Below are 8,337 nucleotides of genomic sequence, written 5' to 3' on the forward strand. Positions count from 1 at the left end.
GTGTGTGTGTGTGTGTGTGTTCGAGTGTGTGTGTGTGTGTGTGTGTGTGTGTGTGTGTGTGTGTGTGTGTGTGTGTGTGTGTGTGTGTGTGTGTGTGTGTGTGTGTGTGTGTGTGTGTTTGTTTCTGTCTGTCTGTCTGTCTGTCTGTCTGTCTGTCTGTCTGTCTGTCTGTCTGTCTGTCTGTCTGTCTGTCTGTCTGTCTGTCTGTCTGTCTGTCTGTCTGTCTGTCTGTCTGTCTGTTTGTCTGTCTGTCTGTCTGTCTCTCTGTCTGCCTGCCTGATGTCTCTCCATCCCATGTATCTGTCCATCTGTCCATCTGTCCATTCATCCATATGTCTTGGATCACACACACAGATCACACACACACACACACACACACACACACACACACACACACACACACACACACACACACACACACACACACACACACACACACACACACACACACACACACACACACACACACACACACACGCGCTTAAGAGCAAGAAAGGATCTTCGAGGGTCCCCCTAGCATGGGGTCTATTCCACTGCTATTCATAGACGTAGGATTGCAGATACAAATCGGACATGCATGCAGAACATGCTCTTGCTAATGCTCAGACACCCCCAGGGGACCCATAAACCCTGCCGCTGACCAAACCCCCTGCTTGCTGCTCCTCTCTCCGCTAATCCCGAATCTGTTCTGGCTACTAATTGCTGAAAATCAGAATTGCATCAGCATTGCTGACAGAATCACACAGTGGACCTAAGTGCTCTCTGCTTCACATACTTATCATATCGGAGTGGAAGTTAGCCCTGTTTCAGCATGATTTCAAACACTATAAGATTAAAAAAATAATAATGATTGGAGGCTGAGAGTCCTGGGAAGGACGGCGTGTTATCACCATGGTCACGAGCCATTTTTGAAAGCAAACACACGACGTAGTGGTATATACAATAAGTGTTTGCAAAGCACAACTTCCTCTCAGGACACCGCAGTCCACCGCGTCCCAGACAGAGCTCAACATGTCCATACACACCGCCCCGCCGGAGGTAGTCTGACGTCACTAACAGAACGCCACCTGCGCTCAGCAGAATGTAACGACCACCTTGTGTTTTGGGGAGAATGGCGGGAACATCAAAAAAAACGAAAACAGATTTTACCCTCTTTCCGCTAAATAGGGGATTTATTTCATTGATACAATGTGTGATACAATGATACAATGGAATCGATTACTATGTTTTTAATCATACAAGACAAATGACTGTCTTAAACATAAAAAATATTTTGGGTTCAATACCCCTTTGAGTTACTATATATGAATAAGGTGTAGCCTAGGAGATTTCAAATGCAGCCTCATTGACCTCACCTGCACTTCATATCAGTTGGTGGTATAGGTTGCACTGATATAACACAAACCCTAAGCCAAGCTCCAACCCTACATGATCACACTTATAATCCCCTATAACTTTCGAACAACTACCTGTTCCATAGTGTCCCGTCTCTGTACTGTCTCAAGGCAAATTTCCACCAGAACCGTCATGCAAGCATCACGGCAGTAAAACGGTGGCCGAAGAAAATAGAAACCATTATAGTCAATGTTGGCTGGATACGGTCGTGGAACCGTCCCCAAACCGGCACTTCGTTTATGATACTTGCCTCTTCTATTTTTGAAGGTTGCCGGTTCGCAGCCATGTCTCAGAACACTTCTACAGCCAATCAGTTTGCATTTGCTCATGAATATTCATGATCTCACATCGACCCCTATGCAATTCACTAAAAGGGTATTGTAATATTATACAGTATATCTATGGTATCAATAGCTAATCAGTGGCAAAGAAGAAATGAAATTCTGCATCGATGCCTTGTCTATTCTGATGTTGCTACGACATCTAGAAATCATACCGTATTTAATGGGTTATAATATTGATATATATATATTATGTAGGGGTTGATTATAACTCATGAATAAAATTGTATGAATCATTCTAATCATAATATCTTTTACAATTCGTATATTATAATTATATACGTCTTGAGCCATCAGCCGGAACGTGTCCGGACCGCTTCCAGTGGGGATTGCAGTACGGAACACAGCCACTCCGCTGCCGTACCGCTTCCTTGACAGTTTTGGTGGAAATTGGCCTTAACCCTTACCTGCCCCTGACTGACCTGTTTCTCTCCTTTCTTACCCTTACTTGCTATTTAATGACCTTTGTCTTAACTGTCTAACCCCTGACTGCTCCATAATGACCTTTCTCTGTACTGTCCAACCCCTAACAGCTCCGAACTGACCTTTCTCTGTACTGTCTAACCCGTACCTGCAAATTAATGACCTGTCTCTGTACTGTCTAACCCCTACCTGCTCCTTAACAACCTGTCTCTGTACTGTCCAACACCTACCTGCTCCTTAATGACCGTTCTCTGTATTCATTGTAAGTCGTTTTGGATGAAAGCTGCTTCGTAATGGCCAAGTAATTCAATCCTTTGCCAAACGCACACAAATACACACACACACACACACACACACACACACACACACACACACACATGCACCACTGAGAGTGTGTTAAATATCTGTGTCATTTGTACTCCAACTGATGCAATTAGCCGAAGCCGTGGGGTTTTGACACTCTTATAGACAGGTGTGCCATGTCACGCACGACATGCTAGCCATACGCTAGCCCGGTCAGAGTGCTAATCTTCATCTGCTCCCGCCTGGGAGTATGATAGAAGTCTGGCCAGAACAGGAGGAGGAGGAGGTGAGGTGGTGGTGTTGGAAGGGGGTTATGGATTACAGGGTCAACTAGCATCTAGCTTAGCTGTCAGGTCGTTAGCGTTGGCGCTATGTGTCTAAGCTAGTGTTGATCATGGCGGTAGATCTCTTTGGCCAAGTGTGAGGAGGATTCTGTAAGGGTTTGGGTCATTACAAGGAAATGCCTGGAGATGAAAATGTGTTTCTGAAATACTTACATCATACTCATTGACAGTCATACAGCACACACACACGCACACACGCACGCACACACACACACACACACACACACACACACACACACACACACACACACACACACACACACACACACACACACACACACACACACACACACACACACACACACACACACACACACACACACACATACACACACACACACACACACAAGCTTAGCTTAGTTTAATCCTTTTGGATGAACCGGGGCATGCACGTCTCTAAGCGAAAGAGTTTGTATTTCTTATGAAATCCAACTCATAGTTTTGTTTACTGTAATTGAGATTTGAAAATCTTCAAACCTTAATTTAAACTTGAATAACTTTAGATGCAGAGGAGTGAGAGAGACAGAGATGGATAGAGAAAGAGAGAGAGAGAGAGAGAGAGAGAGAGAGAGAGAGAGAGAGAGAGGGAGGGAGTGATAGAACCAGAGTAGAGAGAGAGAAAAAGAGGAGAGAGAGATAGAAATCCAGAGGAGGGAGAGAGAGAGAGAGAGAGAGAGAGAGAGAGAGAGAGAGAGAGAGAGAGAGAGAGAGAGAGAGAGTAAGAGAGAGAGAGTGAGAAGAGAGAGAGAGAAGAGAGAGAGAGAGGAATAGAGAGTGAAGATGGAGCGATGGAGGGAGAGAGAGAGGGCTATAGAAGGAGAAAAGAGAGAGAGAGCGAGTGAGAGGGATAGAGATAAAGAGAGAGGAGTCGAGTCTGAGAACTAGACAAAAACTTGACAAATTGGCCCCACTACAAGATAAGTAAATGAAGTGCACCATGTTTCTACAAACAACAGCTAAACAGAGTGCAGACTAGTCATAGGAATCTGAAGCCAACATTCAAGTAGCTTTTGCGGCGCTTGAAACCAATGAAAGAGGACTACTGTGTGTTTTCCTCTTCCAGGATCTTTCCTGCTCTCGTTGTGTTTTTCTGCCATCTTCGCATGTCGAAGGGTTTGTTAGAGGGTTTACAGGCAGCGTGCGCCTGTAAACAATTTCCTTTGAATGTGGGGTCCTGTGAAGCCCTCCGAGACTGCCTTAAAAGGGCGTTGGGAAATTAAGCCTAGCCTAGCCTAGCCTAGCCTCAGCTAATAATAACACATTCAGGAGGCTACTGAGTATGTGTTTGGGGTTGTGTTTACCCACGTGCTATTGGCCCTCTATTAGCATATCAGCAATAAAAACAATGTAGGGCAAGATAGCATCTTAGCCCCAAATTGACATTAGCCATTCAGACAAGCCCTGTGTCGGCAGATTAGCATGGATGCTTTGCTTCTATTACTCTATATCTAATGAGTAGGACGATGTGATTGAGTGTGTGTGAGTGTGTGTGTGTGTGTGTGTGTGTGTGTGTGTGTGTGTGTGTGTGTGTGTGTGTGTGTGTGTGTGTGTGTGTGTGTGTGTGTGTGTGTGTGCGTGTGTGTGTGCGTGTGTGTGTGTGTGTGTGTGTGTGTGTGTGTGTGTGTGTGTGTGTGTGTGTGTGTGTGTGTGTGTACATGTGTTTGTGTGTGTGTGTAGGATTATGTTTCGGGCATATAGCTGTTTACCATTTAATCTCCTTCTTGTTCCATTTCATAATGTACAACAAGATTTGGTCATATTATTATGTTGACATCATTAAGCCCCACATTATTACAATTTATAATCTCATACCATCATAGGTATCCACATTTTGAAAGAAGTACTTTAGAATATTGCTCTAGACCAAACGCAAACTAAAAACCACCTTTAAATCCATTCCTTCATTGAATCGAGAGGGATTGTGATCTCTATCAAGGATAATCGAGTTCTTAGAAAAAATTGCAATGACGACAACTAAAATATCCATAATGCTGAATTGATTTAGTATGATCTCTTCTATTCTTTCAGGTTAAGCTCAATTTTTTAAAAGCACTGAAATCAAATCGGGGAGCAGCTGTTGTTGGGGTAGCCTATTTGCTGTTCATTTTGCTGAAACCAAGACAAAATCCTTTTCAAAATATACTTTGAGGATTTGGGATTGATTGTATCAGGTCCGAAAAGAAAGGATCCTAATTCAATCACGAATCATATTAAATATGCAAATAATATGAATAATCTGCTGTCTATCTCCAAACCAACTATGACTCTATCCTGCTTTCCCGGTCATTCGTGTAAAAGAATGACCGGGAAGGAAAGGTCAAGAAAGACTTTTTAACCGGCCATGTTAAATTGGAACCAATGACCACAAACTTCTGTCGTCCATTCATTCTTTAATTCTTTCCTCTTCCTGTACATCCGTCCCTCTGCCCATTTCATCCATCACGCCAGGTTTAATATCCAGTTATTTTTAGCCCTTAGTCTTAACAGTTTTAGATTGGTTCACTCCCAATCAGTGTGGATCCCGCTGCGACTCGTTTCATGGCTAAAGGTGCTAAATGGCTGTCCGCGGCTGTCAAACTTGCTAGCTACCCTCCCCTACTACTGAACCCTGTGACCCGGTTAGTCCCACGCTCTGCATGCGGACGACCAGTCCATACTACTGCCCTCGTTACTCTAAAACACAGCAAGGGGTGGTTCGCCAAACAGTGGAAGTGCTTAATTCTGGTAATCAGCCTCCACTCACTTTTAGCTTTTAACACTGTAATGTATCATATATTTTTGTTTTATATAGCACTGATATCCAAGGCTTGAATCCACCTATTTAATTGGATCCGTCAGCCCCTTTGCCACTATTAAAATCTGTAAATACATTTTGTGTGGACTATTTAATGTTATCTGTTGTCATTCAGCAACAAATTAAACGAGAATTTACAATTATAATTACTGTTGTTATGGGCATGCCATATAGTGTTTACTAGGCTCCAATGTCATGTCAAAGGATGTATAGAATCTAAACAAGTATGGATACTGAGCGTGTTGGGCTACTTAGCCTGTTACCCGCATTAAGCACGTAATTGTAGCAAGGCGCTGGCCAAAAAAAAAGAATGCTTTGATAGACTAGATTAATGCTTTTGATTTTCTAAAGACTTTACTTGCGTCAATATCCCGGTTAAAATGTTTATATGTGAATATATATATATTATATATATATATATACTGTAGGCTATATATATACATACAAAATGTGTGCCTACAATTAAGGCACCAACTCTTGAAATACTCTGAACGAATGATCATATTTGCTGCATTCCTAATGTCACCACCGTTTGCTAGATTAATGTGTGAGAAACACAAGGAAAAACTTTAATAGAACAATATCCGGCCGCGCTGCAAAGGTGTGGCTAAGCAGGAACAGCAGCTGATTTCTCCGGGGAGCTCCGAGGTGTCGGGGAGCAGCGGTATTGTTTTTTCACACTTCATTAGTCAATAACTAAAGCCAGCACGTTGTTGTGAACAACGTCACGTCACCTCGCTCCCGAGTGCTGGATCCTACAGCGCCTGACACACGGTCGGTCACGACGCGCGTCCAGAACAAGACTCGGACCGTTGGTCGGTCTGTCTGTTAAGATAGGTATTCCCAAACTTTTTCCTGGGGACCTACTTTTTTTAATTATAAACCATCGCGACCCAATAGTACAGTACAATCAAAAACATGCTTCTTGTTGAAAGTTATTTAAATGCTCATGCCGAGCAGGTAGGCTCGTGTTGATGTGCGGCTATTGTTATAAAATAGTCAATCAAACAATCAATTTGAACAGTCAACAATCAATTCATTAACCACATAAGATAAGATTAGATGAAACTTTATTAATCCCCCGGGGGAGAAATACAGGTGATTCAGAGGGAATCAAAAATTACAAATAGTAACATATAGTAAGTAAACGTATGATGTAGTAATTCACAGTATTCACAGTATAAACATCAGGTATATTGTAGACCTGTCTGTCATTAGGCACATTATGTGCTATTTACCTTGCTAATTTGATAGGTGGGCCTGCTTGCTTTTAGCATTGCATTCAGTCTGGTGTACAAGAGGAGAGCGCAACGCGAATATCGGGTGCAGCGTTCAGTCTATTTCAGTATTTCTGCATTTCTGTATAAAAAGTAAATAAATACATTTATTCGGTGACCCTATTAAGACCCACGTGTGGGTCGCAACCCAGTCTTTGGGAAAGACTGCGTTAGGATAATCGTGAATGTTTTTTAGTCGGTTGTACAGTGGGAATATCAAACGCTGGGCCTTCAGCTCAGAGGTGTCACACCCAAGGGGAGGACAGGTGTAGCTCATGAGGTTAATTAAGTGCACAGGCATGCTACAGACCCACAATGACCAATAGTGTTCGACCCAGCTCTGTGGTAGAGGCCTGTTGTGTCAGACATCATTTTTTACTTTTCATTGCAATTAGCCGTGATTAATCGTGACATTTCACAGACAAAACTTTTAATAAAAACCTGATTTGAAAAAAGGATGCGTTTTCAAAAGCACAAATCGTATTGCTCTGAATTGAACGATTCTTTGCCGAACAAGCAGCACCTGATTGAGACAAAAAAATGATAGCCGTTAGTTCATTGTAAATTGTAGCCATCACCAACCCCCGACGCTCACTCTCTCTTCCTCTTGGCCTGGTCTGCGGTAGAGAGCGGGGAGAGACTTCAGGGTGAGTCTTTGGTTGGTTCCTGGGAGATATATCCACAGGATTTGCACTAATCTGAACACTCCTCATGGGGGATTAAGGACAGCCGGAGACACCAGTTTTCTTTCTTCCTTCTTTATCCTGGTAAGGAGAGGGTCAGGGGGGGTGAAGAGAGGGAGAGAGAGAGAGAGAGAGAGAGAGAGAGAGAGAGAGAGAGAGAGAGAGAGAGAGAGACAGAGAGAGACAGAGAGAGAGAGAGACAGAGAGAGAGAGAGAGAGAGAGAGAGGTAGAGATTAAAGGAGAGAGAGGGTGGGATGGAAGGGGGAGAGAGGGATGGAGGGAGAGAGAGGTAGAGATGAAAGGAGAGAGGGAGAGGTGAAGGAGAGAGAGGGAGAGATGGAGCGAGAGAGGGAGAGGGGAAGGGAGAGAGAGGGAGAGATAGAGGGAGAAGAGAGTTAGAGATTAAAGGAGAGAGGGAGAGGGGAAGGGAGAGAGAGGAGAGATGGAGGGAGAAGAGAGAGAGAGGGAAAAGGGAGAGAGCGAGAGATGGAAGTGGGAGAGAGAGAGTAGAGATTAAAGGAGAGAGAGGGTGGGATGGAAGGGGGAGAGACGGGATGGAGGGAGAGAGAGGTAGAGATGAAAGGAGAGAGGGAGAGGTGAAGGGAGAGAGAGAGAGAGAGAGGGAAAGGGAGAGAGCGAGAGATGGAAGTGGGAGAGAGAGAGGTAGAGATTAAAGGAGAGAGAGGGTGGGATGGAAGGGGGAGAGAGGTATGGAGGAGAGAGAGGTAGAGATGAAAGGAGAGAGGGAGAGGTGAAGGGAGAGAGAGGGAGAGATG

At 43.9% G+C, this 8,337-nt stretch overlaps 1 protein-coding gene across 1 annotated transcript in view; it reads right to left on the reverse strand.

The window, feature by feature from the left end:
* LOC132456444 (2-oxoglutarate receptor 1-like) overlaps positions 1-8,337 on the reverse strand; it is a 70,765-nt gene that overhangs the window by 56,400 nt on the left and 6,028 nt on the right. The window lies entirely within an intron of this gene.

This window comes from Gadus macrocephalus, chromosome 4 (assembly GCF_031168955.1).
Source record: "Gadus macrocephalus chromosome 4, ASM3116895v1".
NCBI lineage: Eukaryota > Metazoa > Chordata > Actinopteri > Gadiformes > Gadidae > Gadus > Gadus macrocephalus.